Consider the following 14,777-nt stretch of genomic DNA (forward strand, 5'->3'; position numbering starts at 1 on the left):
AAGCAAAAGAACTGTGCATCAGTTGGAATGATGATGAATTCCCCTTATCGAGAATGGTTAAATATGAATCCTGATGGGGATGAATATGTGAGGAGTGGTGACCGTCTATGGGAGGGGAGGCAGTCCCTTTGGCTTCATCACAACTAGGGTTGTGCATTCTCATACACATGTGATCTCTCACATAATATGTAAGTACGGTATGTCTTGGGCTGCCACATAGGGCTGCCAATCTCCAGGTGGTATAGGAAAAAACAGCACACGGGCTCACTGTATTTGAAACACTCTATATTGAATTGATTACCCCCAAAAACATTTTCTTTCATGTTGTTTTACATATAAATCCACATACTATGTGCAAACAAAGTGCATTGCTTGTGCAAAAGGCTCTCATATAACTCAAAGTGAAAGAGACCAGAGTCTATAAAGCTCCCAATAGGTGATGAAATAGACGCTGTGAAGAGATGCTGTAGCCAATGTCACTGTGTGATCTGTCAGCGTTTTATGTCACAGCAATGACCCGAAGATCGGTGGAATGTCTTCACCCCCGTAGGTTGGGGTGAGGCCAGGAAGCACCTGGCGTCACAGAAAAACAAGGAGGGAACGCTCTATCCGGAAACGTTTTCGCAAAAAAGCTTCATCAGCCAATTTCTCATAGAATATGGTCTCAAAAGACCTAATTCTGTTTTTCCAGCTGGATTCACTACCAATTCTCCAGCTATTTCAACTGATCTCCAGGTGACAAAGATCAGTTCCCTTGGAGAAAATGACCATTTTGGCCATTGGATTCTATGGCATTGAAGTCCCTCCCCTCTCCAAACCCCACCCTCCTCAGGCTCCTCTCCCAAAATCTCCAGGTATTTCCCAGCCTGAAGCTGGCAACCCTATATATACACCATACAATATATGCACTTAATTGGTGGAAGGAATAGAGTCAAGTGAAGGAAACACTCAATTTCCTCCCTACTTCCAACCTCAGCTCTTTCATGAATTCACATGGGGGTAGAGCTGCCAATCTCCAGGTACTAGCTGGAGATCTCCAGCCAACAGAGATCCATTCACCTGGAGAAAATGGCTGCTTTGGCAGTTGGACTCAATGGCTTTGAAGTCCCTCCCCTCCTCAGGCTCTGCCCCAAAAATCTCCAGGTATTTCTCAACCTGGAGCTGGCAACCCTACGTGGAGTCTTAGGCCAGAGTCGGCTCAAGCTCTTGATCCACTCCAGGTGGCCTTCTTGCATACTATCCCAGCAGGATCCGAAGCAGGCATTAGAGGAAGCACCTCTGTAATCCACTGTAGACCTGCATGAGGCAGCAGCTCCAGCGCAGGAGGGGACAACTGGTACAAGCCACCCCAGTCTCATGTCACCTGCCCTCTGCTGGTTTGGCACTCCCTGAGCAGCCACTTGGATGATGAACTTAGACAATCCATTCTTAGACAATCCATTCTTCTTCAGTTTCGCCTTCCTTCACCTCAGGGATGCCAGCCTCCAGGTGGGACTTGGGGGATCCCCTGGAATTACAGCTCATCTCCAGACTACACAGGTCAGTTCTTCTGGAGAAAATGGATGCTTTGGAGGATGGACTATATGGCATTGCACCCCACTAAGGTCCCTGTCCTCCCCAGGCTCAGTCCCCAAATCTCCAGGCGTTTCCCAATCTGGATCTGGTAACCCTACCCAACCCCCCATTCCTCACCGCTGGCAACACTAGGTATGCAAATGAGTGGGCAGGGATAGGGCACATGCAGAGGTAGGTTGCCAGCTCCAGGTTAGGAAATTCCTCGAGATTTTGGGGGTGGAGTCTGAGGAGGGCAGGCTTTGGGGAGGGGAGGGACTGCAATGCCATAGAGTGCAATGGCCAAAGCGGCCATTTTCTCCAGGGGAACTGATCTCTGTCACCTGGAGATCTCCAGCCACCACCTGGCAGTTGGCAACCCTATGCAGAGGGCATGATGACAGGCAGGGGGCAGATACTCTTTGCCCATGCCCTTAGGCACCCTCTGCTCAGGGCCCCTCAAAACATGGAACCAGCCCTGGTTCTGGGTTCCTCTTTGGAATGAAGTAGGGAGGTGGGGGAAATAACATGGGCTTACTAAACGGAGCTAGTAACCTCCTCCCAGAGACTTCGCCATTCTCTTAGCTCATGCAAAGTCCTATCACCACACCTGAATATTATGGTAGACGGTGGGTGCCCCTTTTTGCAGCCACGCATTGAGATTTCACGTCATTTGGAAGCTGCCCATCACAATTTATGCTACCTCTTAGCTGCCCAGAATTATGCTAATCAGGAGAGCTTGGCATTTCCAGGCTCAAGGCAGCCCAAATTAGACCATCCACCCTGTAGCAAAGACCACATTTATTTATTCCCCCTCCCGTATGCAGTCCGAGTCGCCTCCCTGAGGTTTCTCTTGGTGCATAAAGGGGGGGAAAAATCAGTGACAACCCAGTGTGCAGATTTAGAGGCTCTGTCTCCAAAAACCAACAAGTGTTGCTTCGACGTTTCTAGCCTCTTTCCCAAATTAAATATAACTGCACCCAGCTGAGAGTTAATGATAAACACTTTCCCATTGGGAGCTGTGTAATAGCGGATGCATTATTGGCTGTGTTAAATTAGTAGCCGCTTTTGTTTACTTGATTTTTAATGTGCTTCCACCCACCCCCTCCAGTTCAGTAAACCTACATGGTGGTAATGAGGTGGTGTCTGGTTATGAATTTAAATTGATTCCCCAGAACTCTAAAGAAAAGTTTTTTCACTCTTCTGATGTATTTGATTTCCTCCCCCCCACCCTTCTCTCTCTCTGTCCCTTTGTTCTGGTTGGAAAAATCTACATCGTTTTTTCTGTATTTATTAGTAAGATAAAAGTGGCAAGCAGTACATTTTCCCAGCAAGTGATACAGTTAAAATGTCCTCTTAGGTTATGGTTTCGGTATATATAGGGTTGCCTGCTCCAGGTTGGGAAATATCTGGAGATTTTTGGGTCAAATTCGATGTGGTCCAGAAGATCTGTGATCGAGATTTTTAAAGATCTATTCTAATTTAAAGATTTTTAAAACTATCTAAAGTGTGTGTGTGTGTGTGTGTTTGTGATGTCAGGGTGGATGGTAAGGATTAAACAAGTTCCCTTATAATTTTTCCTCCCCATTGCTGTTATTTGCCCCATGGACAAAAATATGCGGATGCTTTGCTTGATCTGACAGCCACGGTGGTGTAGTGGTTAGAGCAGGGTCCCCCAACTTTTTGAGCCCGTGGGCATCTCTGCATTTCTGACAAAGGGAGGTGGGCGCAGCAACAAAATGTCTGCTGCAGGAGGCGGAGCCAGCCACAAAGTGCCAGAGAGTGAGGTCATGCATAATAGTAGCTGTTCAACATTTCAGGTATTTTTAAATGAACAACATATTTTCTCACATACATACAGCTGACTTTCAGTCATGCAGTGAAGATCCTTGCGCTGTGGTGGCAGCTACTACTAAAACAATGGTTTTAAAAATCCGCACGGCAAGTCAGATCTCCAGTGGTCAATCAAAAGCCCTGTCCGCTTCCTAAAACACACATGGCAGGTGACAGGAAAGGTGTCAGCTTGTGCCATGGCACCCACGGGCGCCATGTTGGGAACGCCTGGGTTAGAGTGTTGGGCTAGGACCTGGGAGATGTGGTTTCTAATCCCAGTCTGTCGTGGAAGCTCAGTGAGTAACTCTCTGTCAGCCTAACCTACCTCATGGGGTTGTTGTGAGGCGAAAATAGGGAAGGGAGAATTATGTACACTGCCTTGGGTTCTTTATAGAAAGGGAAGAATATAAAACTGTACTGTTTTTAAATAAAGCCATGCTACAAGAAACCCTCCAAGACCAGTGCTCCAAAAGAAACCGAACTCAGTAGCGGTGCCGTTGGCCCTTCTTACTGCTAAAAACAGTAAAACAACATATCACGATATTTTCAAAGGGAGAATGGCCATTGGTTCCATAGCCCGGTATGCTTGGTGCCAACGGTGATCTTTCGCACTGGGCACAATCTGATTCATTGTCTGCAAGGAACCTCCAAGGACACCATCTTAAGAACATCCCTTGCTGCTGATTGGCACTGTGTCTTGTACCAACCTCACTTTTTCCCTGTCTTTTGCCCTTTGTTTAACATTTTGCCCATGGAACAGTTTTCTGTTGTAAGAATAAGACATTTCTGTGCTTAACTAGGAGCCCCGTGGTGCAGAGTGATAAGCTGCAGTACTCAGTCCAAGCTCTGCTCACGACCTGAGTTCAAACCCAACAGAAGTTGGTTTCAGGTAGCCGGCTCAAGGTTGACTCAGCCTTCCATCCTTCCGGGGTCGGTAAAATGAGTACCCAGCTTGCTGGGGGTAAAGGGGAGATGACTGGGGAAGGCACTGGCAAACCACCCCATAAACAAAGTCTGCCTAGTAAACGTTGGGATGTGATGTCACCCCATGGGTCAGGAATGACCCGGTGCTTGCACAAGGGACCTTTACCTTTAACTAGGAACTATTTACAGCCCATTCCTGAGCCTTTCAGTGGCTGGGGACAGCATGGCCGATGCGCCGCCGCTGCCCCAACCAAAGAGGTTCCCCTGGCCTCTGAAAGCCTTAAAAAGGCCTTTTAAAATTTAAATCTTCAAAAATGAGGCATTTCCCCCCCCCCATTAAGAACAGCGAGGCTGTGCCAAGAAAAACCAGACACAGCCATGCTGTTTTGGAGTGGGGTGTTCCTGGTCTGTAGGGGGGTTTGGAGGCAGCCTACTGGCAGCACAACCCCCCAAACACCCCAGGAACGCCTCCCTGGATACTGATGCAAGCACTTGCACTGGCAGGCTTACGGTGGCAGGCCGAGCCGGTGTCCATGGGCCGCGCTGCCACGCCAGTCCTGGGGTGCTGCTGCAAGTGGCACTACATCGGCATCCGTGCCACTTTGCACAGCACAAGGGGCTTGGATGCCAGCGTAGGGGGCTGGTCGCCTCCTAAACCTATTCGTAGGGTTACCTACTTCCAGGTAATAGCTGGAGATCTCCTGCTATTACAACTGATCTCCAGCTGATAGAGATCAGTTCACCTGGAGAAAATGGCCCCTTTGGCAATTGGACTCCATGGCATTGAAGTCCCTCCCCGAACCCCACCCTCATCAGGTTTCGCCCTCAAAATCTCCCACTGGGTGTGAAGAGGGACCTGGCAACTCTACCATTTGGCCCCCAGGCTCAGGAATACGCTGATAGTTACAAAGCTTTCTGGAAGACTTGGAACAGATCCCCTAACCTATATCAGATCCCCAGAAAGAAAGACCTTGCTCTCTCCAAGTGCTTCAGCTAATTCCCAGCCATGGTTTTGCTTTGAGAGCCAGCATGGTGTAGTGGTTAAGAGTGGTGGACTCTAATCTGGTGAACCGGGTTGGTTTCCCCACATGAAGCCAGCTGGGTGACCTTGGGCTAGTCACAGTTCTCTCCGAACTCTCTCAGCCTCACGTACCTCACGAGGTGTCTGTGAGGAAGGGATGGAGATTGTAAACAGGTTTGATTCTCCTTAGAGTGGTTAGAGCAGTTCCTTAGTTGAACAGGCTTCCTCAAGAGGTGGTAAATGCTCCTTCCCTGGAGGTTTTTAAGCAGAGGCTGGATGGATGGCCATCTGTCAGCAATGCTGATTCTATGAACTTAGGCAGTTAATGAGAGGGCGTTTTGGCCATCTTCTGGGCATGGAGTAGGGATCACTGGGGTGTGTGGGGGAGGTACTTGTGAAATTCCTGCATTGTGCAGGGGGTTGGACTAGATGACCCTGGTGGTCCCTTCCAACTCTATGATTCTTTAAAAGGTAGGGAAAGTCAGCATATAAAAAACAACTGTTCCTCCTCCTCCTCCTCCTCCTCCTCTTCTGCTTCTTCTTCTGCTTCTTCTTCCATCTCTGTCTCTTTCATAATCCAAACTGGGCTTTCTTTTCACCTCACCCCCCACACCTGCCTTCTTCCTTTAGCTCTTCCATACCCGGATGGCATTTGAATAAACCATTGAAGGGATATCTGCAGTCAGAGGGGCACGTTACAATTCCCCTTGCCATACTGGACAGATTGAGAACCAAACAACATAATTAGTTTTTTAACAAGTCGGGTCTGGGGAATACTCTGTGTGCAGCTGCAAAGTTATGCAGATGAATCCCCATCAGAGTTGTTTGGGCTCAGGGAAATGGCACAGGAGGAAGGAAGGCAGGAAGCCCCTCCTTCCCCCACACGGTTGTCCTGAGCTGAATTGGGCCCCTACAGGCTTATAAAATGACACTCCCCATGTGGGAAAGCAAGCCAGGTCTGTGTAATTTGGCATAGAGCCGCAGTGCTCAGATGTCAAGGCCCTCATGCTATTATGGTAGTGCTGCTATTTGGATTTTGACAACTTAATAAAACCTCTAGTTTCTGTATATATTAAACAGCCTCTGAGTCTGCATACTCTGAGATATGGATGTTAAGGTTAAGTCTTGCTTTGTTCATGGCTGCACCCATTCTCACCATAAACTGTCAAGAGCTGACTATACGTGCCATCTACTGTATCCTATCCAGACTGTTTATTTGCCATATTAAATAGGACCAGTAGTTGAAGGAGCAACATCAGGGTTGCCCGATTTGAGGTGGGAAATACCTGGAGATTTTGGGGGCAGAGCCTGGAGAGGGTGGTATCCTGTGTGCGTAGGTTACACACAAGGCCAGAGGCAGAGTTCCAACAGCAACCGCCTTATTCAGTTAACAGGGAAGAGAGAACTAACTTAACTGCAAAACACCCCAATTTATATACAGTTCCCAGCCACCTGGAGCCACCCCCCTAGTCCGTGATGTCCAACGTCCAACGTCCAATTGGAGAAACAGCCGATGGAGCCTGGAGCAGAGCCTCCCGCTCAACACAGTTCAGCACAGCTAAGTTCAATAGTACAGTGCATTACACTCCTCTCTCCTAAGAACCAGCGTACCTGATTTCAGCACACATAGTCCCCCCCCCCCCCCACCGCAGGTAGCTCAGCTGAGACCGAGTCCTTTGAGAGTGGCGGGATATTCATTGTTAGAACTCTGTGAAAGGTGTTAACACATATTCTGTATGCTGATTGTAAGCTTAAGGATTGATGCAGTGCACAAGAGAAGGCCATCGGAACTGAAGAAGTTAACCACGAAACGGATTGCATCTAGAAGACTGTCTTCCTCCCAGCGTCTTCCTCCTAGCGTCTTCTGTGGAGAGCCTTCAATTTATGGACTTGATTCAGGCACCTTGTGGTGGATACCTATTATCCTAGTTGTATTTGTAAAGTCAGCAATTGATGCATTACCTGCATTGTAAATGAACTTGGCTCTTTACATCAATCCAAAAGAGTGTTTATTGTGATCCACATTTAGTGTTCCATATAGGTCTTCCTGTGTTAGGTTTTGCTTTTGCTTTGTCTCTTCATCACTGACTACCAGGCCATCAGCAAAGCCAGCACTGTACGAATTACTGAGATGAGCTAGCCGAACTCAAACAGATCCCTGTGCACCATCAAGAGAGTTCTGCACAGAAGTTGCCTGGGAAGGCATCTTTTCATGTCTGCTCGCATACATTTTGACTTCTAACATAGTACAGCGAGATGTGATTTAGCATTTAAAGGGCTCTGGTTTGATGTACGTTATTCTAGCCTGGCGAGTAATTGGCAGAAAGGGGGTAGCAATATTGTCGACCAGAAGGACGAATTAACAGAAGATGCCTTTCAAGTGTTCTAAGGCCAAGATTTGAGGCTGGCTCTGTGTTACTCTGAAGAGAGTTGTCTGAGCATGGCCCAGGGGGTTATCGGCTAGCTAGAGGCTCGGCTTCCCTCAGATTCAAAGGGCAGCCGAAACAATTTGGAGGATAGAAGGTAAGGGGTGGGCAGGATGTCAGGGGTGGCACAAGGTGATGAAAATGGAATGTTGCTTCCTGCCAATGCTTGGCTGTCAGTGGCATTTAGTGAATTGTAAATACTCTGCGGTGGCCTGACTTGGATGGTCCAGGCTCACCCGATCTTGTCAGATCTTGGAAACTAAGCATGGTTGGCCCTGCTTAGTACTTGGATGGAAGACCACTGAGGAAGTCTGGGCTTGCTAAGTAGAGGAAGGCAATGGCAAACCATCTCTCATAGAATCATAGAGTTGGAAGGAACCACCAGGGTCATCGAGTCCAACCCCCTGCACAATGCAGAAAATTCACAACTACCTCCCCCCCCCACACCCCCAGTGACCCCTACTCCATGCCGCAAAGATGGCAAAAAAACACAAACCCTCCAGGATCCATGGCCAATATGGCCTGGAGGAAAAGTTACTTCCTGACCCCAAAGTGGAAATTGGCACTACCCTGGGCATACAAGAAAGGACCATGAGAGTCAAACACTGATGCAAACCTTTCTGCCCTCCTCTCATGATCTGCCTAAGGTGATAGAATCATAATTGCTGACAGGTGGCCATCTAGCCTCTGCTTAAAAGCCTCCAGGGAAGGAGTGCTTACCCCCTCCTCAGGAAGCCTGTTCCACTGAGGAACCGCTCTAATTGTTAGAAAATTCTTCCTAATGTTTAGACGGAAACTCTTTTGATCTAATTTCAACCCGTTGGTTCTGGTCCGACCTTCTGGAGCAACAGAAAACAACTTGGCACCATCCTCTATATGACAGCCCTTCAAGTACTTGAAGATGGTAATCTTATCACCTCTCAGTCGTCTCCTCTCCAGGCTAAACATACCCAGCTCCTTCAACCTTTCCTCATAGGACTTGGTCTCCAGACCCTTCACCATCTTTGATGCCCTCCTCTGGACATGTTCCAGATTTTCTACTTCCTTCTTAAATTGTGGTGCCCCAAACTGAACACTGGGTACCCAAGGTTGGGTGAAAAAGGTAAAATTATATAATAGAAAAATATTTTTATTTTAAGGTGCTTATATCTCAATTAAAAACATTAAAAATTATAAAACAAGGCACAATGGCAACTCATAAGGTTGATACACCTGAACCACACAGACCATATGCGTTACGTCCTACAGGCCTTCCTCAGTGGTCAAATAAAAACTCATATAATGCACACACAAGTAGTCTCTCATACAGAGTGTGCATGCAAGTATCAACCTTGTAAACCCCAAAACTGAACACAGTACTCTAGGTGAGGTCTAATCAGAACAGAGTAAAGCGATACCATCACTTTGCTTGATCTGGACACTATACTTCTGTTGATTCAGCCCAAGACTGCATTTGCCTTTTAGCTATCGCATCACACTGCTGACTCATGTTCAGTGTTTGGTCTACTAAGACCCCAAGATCCTTTTCACACACAGTACTGCTAAGACAAGTCTCCTATAATTATGCATTTGATTTTTCCTACCTAAATGCAGCACTTTACATTTATCTCTGTTGAAAGGCATTTTGATAGTTTTAGCCCAATTCTCCAGCCTGTCAAGATCATCCTGTATCCTGGCTCTGTCTTCTGCCATATTTGCTACCCCTCCCAATTTAGTATCATCTGCAAATTTAATAATCACCCCCTTTATTCCTTCATCCAAATCATTTATAAAGATGTTGAACAACACAGGGCCCAAGGCAGATCCCTGAGGCCCTCCACTAGTCACTCCTCTTCAAGTGGATGAGGAACCATTAACAAGCACTCTTTGGGTGCGATCTGTCAACCAGTTACAGATCCACCTAACGGTAATAGGATCTAAACCACATTTTCCCAATTTGTCAACGAGAATATTATGTGGAAACTTACTGAAATCAAGATAAACGATGCAGAACCTCCTCCTCCAATTTATCCTTACAACAACTATCCTGTCAGGAAGGTTAGTCTGACAGTGAGTGACTGGCCCAAGATCACCCAGTGAGCTTCCACGGCACAGTGCGGATTTGAACCCGAGTCTTAGTCCTACACTCAGGCAGAGCAATCCTGGAGGGGAGGTGGTTACATGGCGCCCGGGGAAGGCACCGCCGTGCCGCCTCCTGAGTGACTTGCAGCAGCACAGTGGAGAATTAAAAATAGATTAAAAATAGATTTCCCCCCAATCCCTGTGAAACTCTCCCACAGAATTTCATAGGGCTATGCCACCTTTTTGCAAGTGTAACTTGACGACTGCCAAAAGGGGGTTCCCAGGCCAAAAGGGCTTTGGGAGCTGACTGACATCAGCTCTGCCCCCAGGAACACCCCTGGAATGCCCCCTTGGATGCCAGCGTGAGGATGTGCACCTGAAAAATGCTGCTGGGGAGGCAGTACCAGCCCCCAAGCTTTGCACTGCAGCACAGCACCCCTATGCCAGTGTAAGTGCTCTTGCTATGGTTGCTAACCTCCAGGTACTAGCTGGAGATCTCCTGCTATTACTACCGATCTTATGTGAGAAATCTTGTGGTGGGCACCCATATGTTTTACCTCCTGGGGCTGAAAGCAGCTTGAAGGTGATTTTAGACATCCCAGCTGGGGAGGGGAGGAGGAAGAAGAAGAGCTGGTTTTTATACGCTGACTTTCTCTACCACTTAAGGAAGAATCAAACTGGCTTACAATCACCTCCCCTTCCCCTACCCGCAACAGACACCCTGTGAGGTAGGCAGAGGCGGATCTACTGTGAAACTAATGAAGCTTAAGCTTCAGGGCCCCTAATCTCGGAGGGGCCCCCTGAAGCAACGTTTTTTAATGAGAGAATTTCTCAACAAAATCAATTGAGTTTTTTAGCGATAGAATCATAAGCCAATGGGCTGAAGTACTTAATATTGACTTTAGAATATGCTCTAATACCCATTTCATGTGGCCTGAAAATGTCCTTGTATTGGGTCAAATTTCAAAATTTTCTTGGGGGCTTGCAGCGCCCAAACCCCCAGCTGTAAGGGCTCACTGAGCTCGCCAGAATCTATTCACAGCTTACATTTGGGCAGCTGGATCCTCAAATTCTTTGTTGGTGCATGGCTTAATAGTTCTGTAGTTTTATTTCGTCACTGTATGGCCCATTTTCAAGGACTCCACCCCGCCATTTGGGCCTTGCAAGGGCAGCCAGGCCCTTTGGACCTTGTTGGATGTTGCCCTATTGTTGCTTGTTCCGAAGGGGGTGCCATAAGAGTTCAAGCTTCAGGGCCCCCAAAATGTAGCTCCGCCACTGAGAGAACTCTAACAGAGCTGTAACTTGCCCAAGGTCACCCAGCTGGCTTTGTAGGTAGGAGTGGGGAAACAAATCCAGTTCACCAGATTAGCCTCTACCGCTCATGTGGAGGAGTAGGGAATCAAACCCCGTTCTTCAGATCAGACTCCACCGCTCCAAACCACCGCTCTTAACCATCACACCATGCTGGCTTTCTGGAGGAAACACAGAGACCCCCCCACCTCCCCTTGAAACTTAAGCCACAGCTGTGTGATAGGGTTACCAACCTCTCGTTGGGGTTTGGAGACCTCCGAGAATTACAAATGATCCCCACCAATTCCTCTGGAGAATGTGAATGCTTTGGATGGTAGAATCCATGGCATTATATCTATGGTTGCCAGCTCTGGGTTGTGAAATACCTGGAGATTTTTGGGGTCGAGCCTGAGATGGGTGGGCTTTGCGGAGGGGAGGGACTCCAATAAAATCCACCTTCCGAAGTGGCTATTTTCTCCAGGTGAACTGATCTCTATTGGCTGGAGATCAGTTGTAATAACAGGAGATCTCCAGCTAGTCACTGAAGGTTGGCAACCCTAATTATATCCCACTGAGATCCCTCCCTTCCTCAAACCCCACCTTCCCCAGGCTCCATCCCCAAATCTCCAGGAATTTCCCAGCCCAGAGTTGGCAAGCCTACTGTGTGTAGTTCTATGTTTTTTTGGGGGATTTTTTGTTTGTTTTAAAAATACCGTTCATTGCCTTAAAAAGTGACTTTGTGACATTTAGTTCCATCCTTAGAGCTGCTGGATTGGTAACCTGAGGTACTTTCTTAGCTGAGGGAGAAGGTGTTCTTCCATCTAACCTGGGCCTTTTTTCTTGAGGTCCAAAGAGGCCGTTTTCAGATTAGAAAATAAAGCCTCATGCTGCTCTGCTGCAGAGTTTATCCAGATCCTGCAGAACTTCCTTTGATTTTTCAGCCGGGCACCCCAATTCTATATGCACTCTTGTTCGGTGTCAGTGAAATGGTAGCATTTTTCAATTTGTTTCTCCCAAGGAAATACTTGAAACCATATTACAAAGAGAGAGAGGAGAGAGAAAAAGCATACTCCCCACAAAACTGTCCAGGAGAAGTGGAATTACAGTGTTCCCTCTAAATCTCCAGCAGTGTAACCTTCCAGGTCAGGCGCAAATGGTTTAACATAAATGTGAAGAGCAAGAAAATATGGGTTGGTTTGTGTTCCATTCTGGGGGGAGCCGAGGGAATTTATACGCTGAGGCAGCAATGCAGACACTTTAGCCTTGGTTTATTTCTCCACCTTGGAGTATTCAACCTGGATTTGAGAAAATGTTAAGAATGATGAATGGGGTGTAAATAAAGGCCCTTTTAAAACTGCTGCTTGCCCTCATGCGTCAATGGATCAGGGGGAACAGCGGTAGACTTAACAGTGGACAATAGGTAACCTCCCAGGAATTCTCTCCACTGTAATCTGCCAGGAGCCATGGATTACCTGGAAAATGGACCACTCTAAACCAATCATTGTTAATTGTGATGCAAAAAGAAAGGGAGGGGAAATCCTACAACCTTGCAAGGAGAAAATCCCTCCCTTTGTTGGTTTGGTGTTTTTTTTTTTTTGGTGGCTCAAGTACATACACATACTACTTATTTTGTCAGTACATTCTGGTTGACAGAGGCATGTAAAAGTGCCAGCGTATATCCATTGCAACACACGGCCTTTTATCACAATCAGGAGTTGTTCTTTGCAAGCTACATCTCACATGAGAAACACTTTTTTTTTTTTTTTTACAACCCCTCTGATGCCGAGGAATCGTAATCTGTTTTTCAATATCAGGTCAAATTGATCTCCTAATTGCTTACATTTTATATTTATATGGAGGCTGTAAAAAGAAATAAGGTCTTTTATGCACGGCTGTTTCACTCGCCGTCGCCCTCCGATGACTTCAGGTCTTTGTGTTGATTATAAGAAGCTGAATTACATGAGCCTAGTTCTAAGCTTGCCAACTCTGGCCTGGGAAATTCCTGGAAATTTGGGGAATTGCCTGAGGGAGCTCAGTTGGGATGTGGTACCAAAGAGTCCACCCTCTGAAGCTGCAATTTCCTCTAGGGGAGTGGATCTCTGTAGTCTGGAGATCAGTTGACATTCTGGGAGAATGCTCTGAGTGGTGACAGGGAAAAAAAAATATTGGCATTGTGTGTGCCACAATGTCACTTCCAGGCCAAACCATATAGTTTTATCATAGAGTTTCTAGTGATTCCTAGAGATACTTGACATCACTTCTGGGTTTCCCCTGGAAGTGACATCATGGTGCATATGAAACTCTGCTCCCTGCCCATGTCCCCATCCCTGAAGCTCCCACCAGTTACCAGGAACTGTCTGGCAACCCTACTCTGGAGTGTCACTCACACTGGCTGATGGCTCACTTTAAACAAGATGCGGAGCATGTGCAAAGGTATTCCAAGAACTTTGCAGCAAACCTGTTTCACTTATCTCTCATCCTACCTGTGAGTTGAGCTTCAGGTGGTTTCATCCCCATAGCTGCTCACTTGCAGACTCAAATGCTGCCCAAATCAGCACAGCAGCCTTGGAAGTTTTATTTCTAACTTATGCCTTTCAGCTAGTTCCTGCTTTTCTGGTTAACAGCAGCAAACTCTAATCTGGAGAACTGGGTTTGATATCCCGCTCCTCCACATGAAGCCTGCTGCGTGACCTTGGGCCGGTCACAGTTCTCTCAGAACTCTCTCAGCCCACGCGGAAGCAGGCAGTGGCAAACCACCTCTGAATGTCTCTTACCTTGAAAACCCTACGGGGTTGCTGAGAGCCAGCATGGTGTCATGGTTAAAAGCAATGGACTCTAATCTGGAGAACCGGGTTTGATTTCCCACTCCTCCACATGAACGGTGGTGGATTCTAATCTGGTGAATTGGGTTGGTTTCTCCACTCCTACATGTGAAGACAGCTGGGTGACCTTAGGCTAGTCACAGTTCTCACTGGACTTCAATTTGAGTCTCCTTAAAAGGTAGAAAAAGTCGGCATATAAAATCAATTCTTCTTCTTCTTCTTCTTCTTCTGCTTCTGCTGCTGCTGCTGCTGCTGCTGCTGTGACCTGACAGCTCTTTCCATCACCATCAGTATAGAAAACCAGTCTTTCTCATACTACAAATGCATAAACTACTCTGGATCCAGACAGTACAGCAGCCAATCATGGACAGCAAATAAACTGCCACAGGACAGAGAGGCAGGTCAAAAACGCATGGTCGCTGTAGCCTCCTTTATTCCCTGTTTCAGACAGGATCAATTTTTTGCGAATGGACGTTACCTTATTGATTGTCGGCTCAGCCCTGTTTCAACCCAAAATCAACCCGGCTTTTTCCATTCCTCTTCTGGCCCGAGTCAAACCATTCTTCCTGGCTCATCATTGGTCAATTTGAAATGACCAATCACCGGGGGTGTGGGGCGTGGTAAACTAAACAGGAACTCCACGTCTCCCGCATTTTCTGTTTTCATGGATCAATTTGCACACAGTTTTGTCCCTGCTCATTCAAGGTAATGCGTCCAGTTTCCCCCCTAGCCCGGGTTACTTTGATCCTGGCTGAAACAGGGAATAAAGGAGGTTCAATGACCATGCGTTTTAGACCACAGACACCAAATGAGTAAAAGTGAAATTTTAAATCTTAATGCTTCCCAAAC

General features: G+C 47.0%; 1 pseudogene; it reads right to left on the reverse strand.

Annotated features, from left to right (window-relative positions):
* Positions 1-504: 504 nt before the first annotated feature.
* The window catches only part of LOC130485811 (smad nuclear-interacting protein 1-like), a 123,406-nt pseudogene continuing 109,133 nt past the window's right edge, over positions 505-14,777 (reverse strand).

Source organism: Euleptes europaea, chromosome 13 (assembly GCF_029931775.1).
Source record: "Euleptes europaea isolate rEulEur1 chromosome 13, rEulEur1.hap1, whole genome shotgun sequence".
NCBI lineage: Eukaryota > Metazoa > Chordata > Lepidosauria > Squamata > Sphaerodactylidae > Euleptes > Euleptes europaea.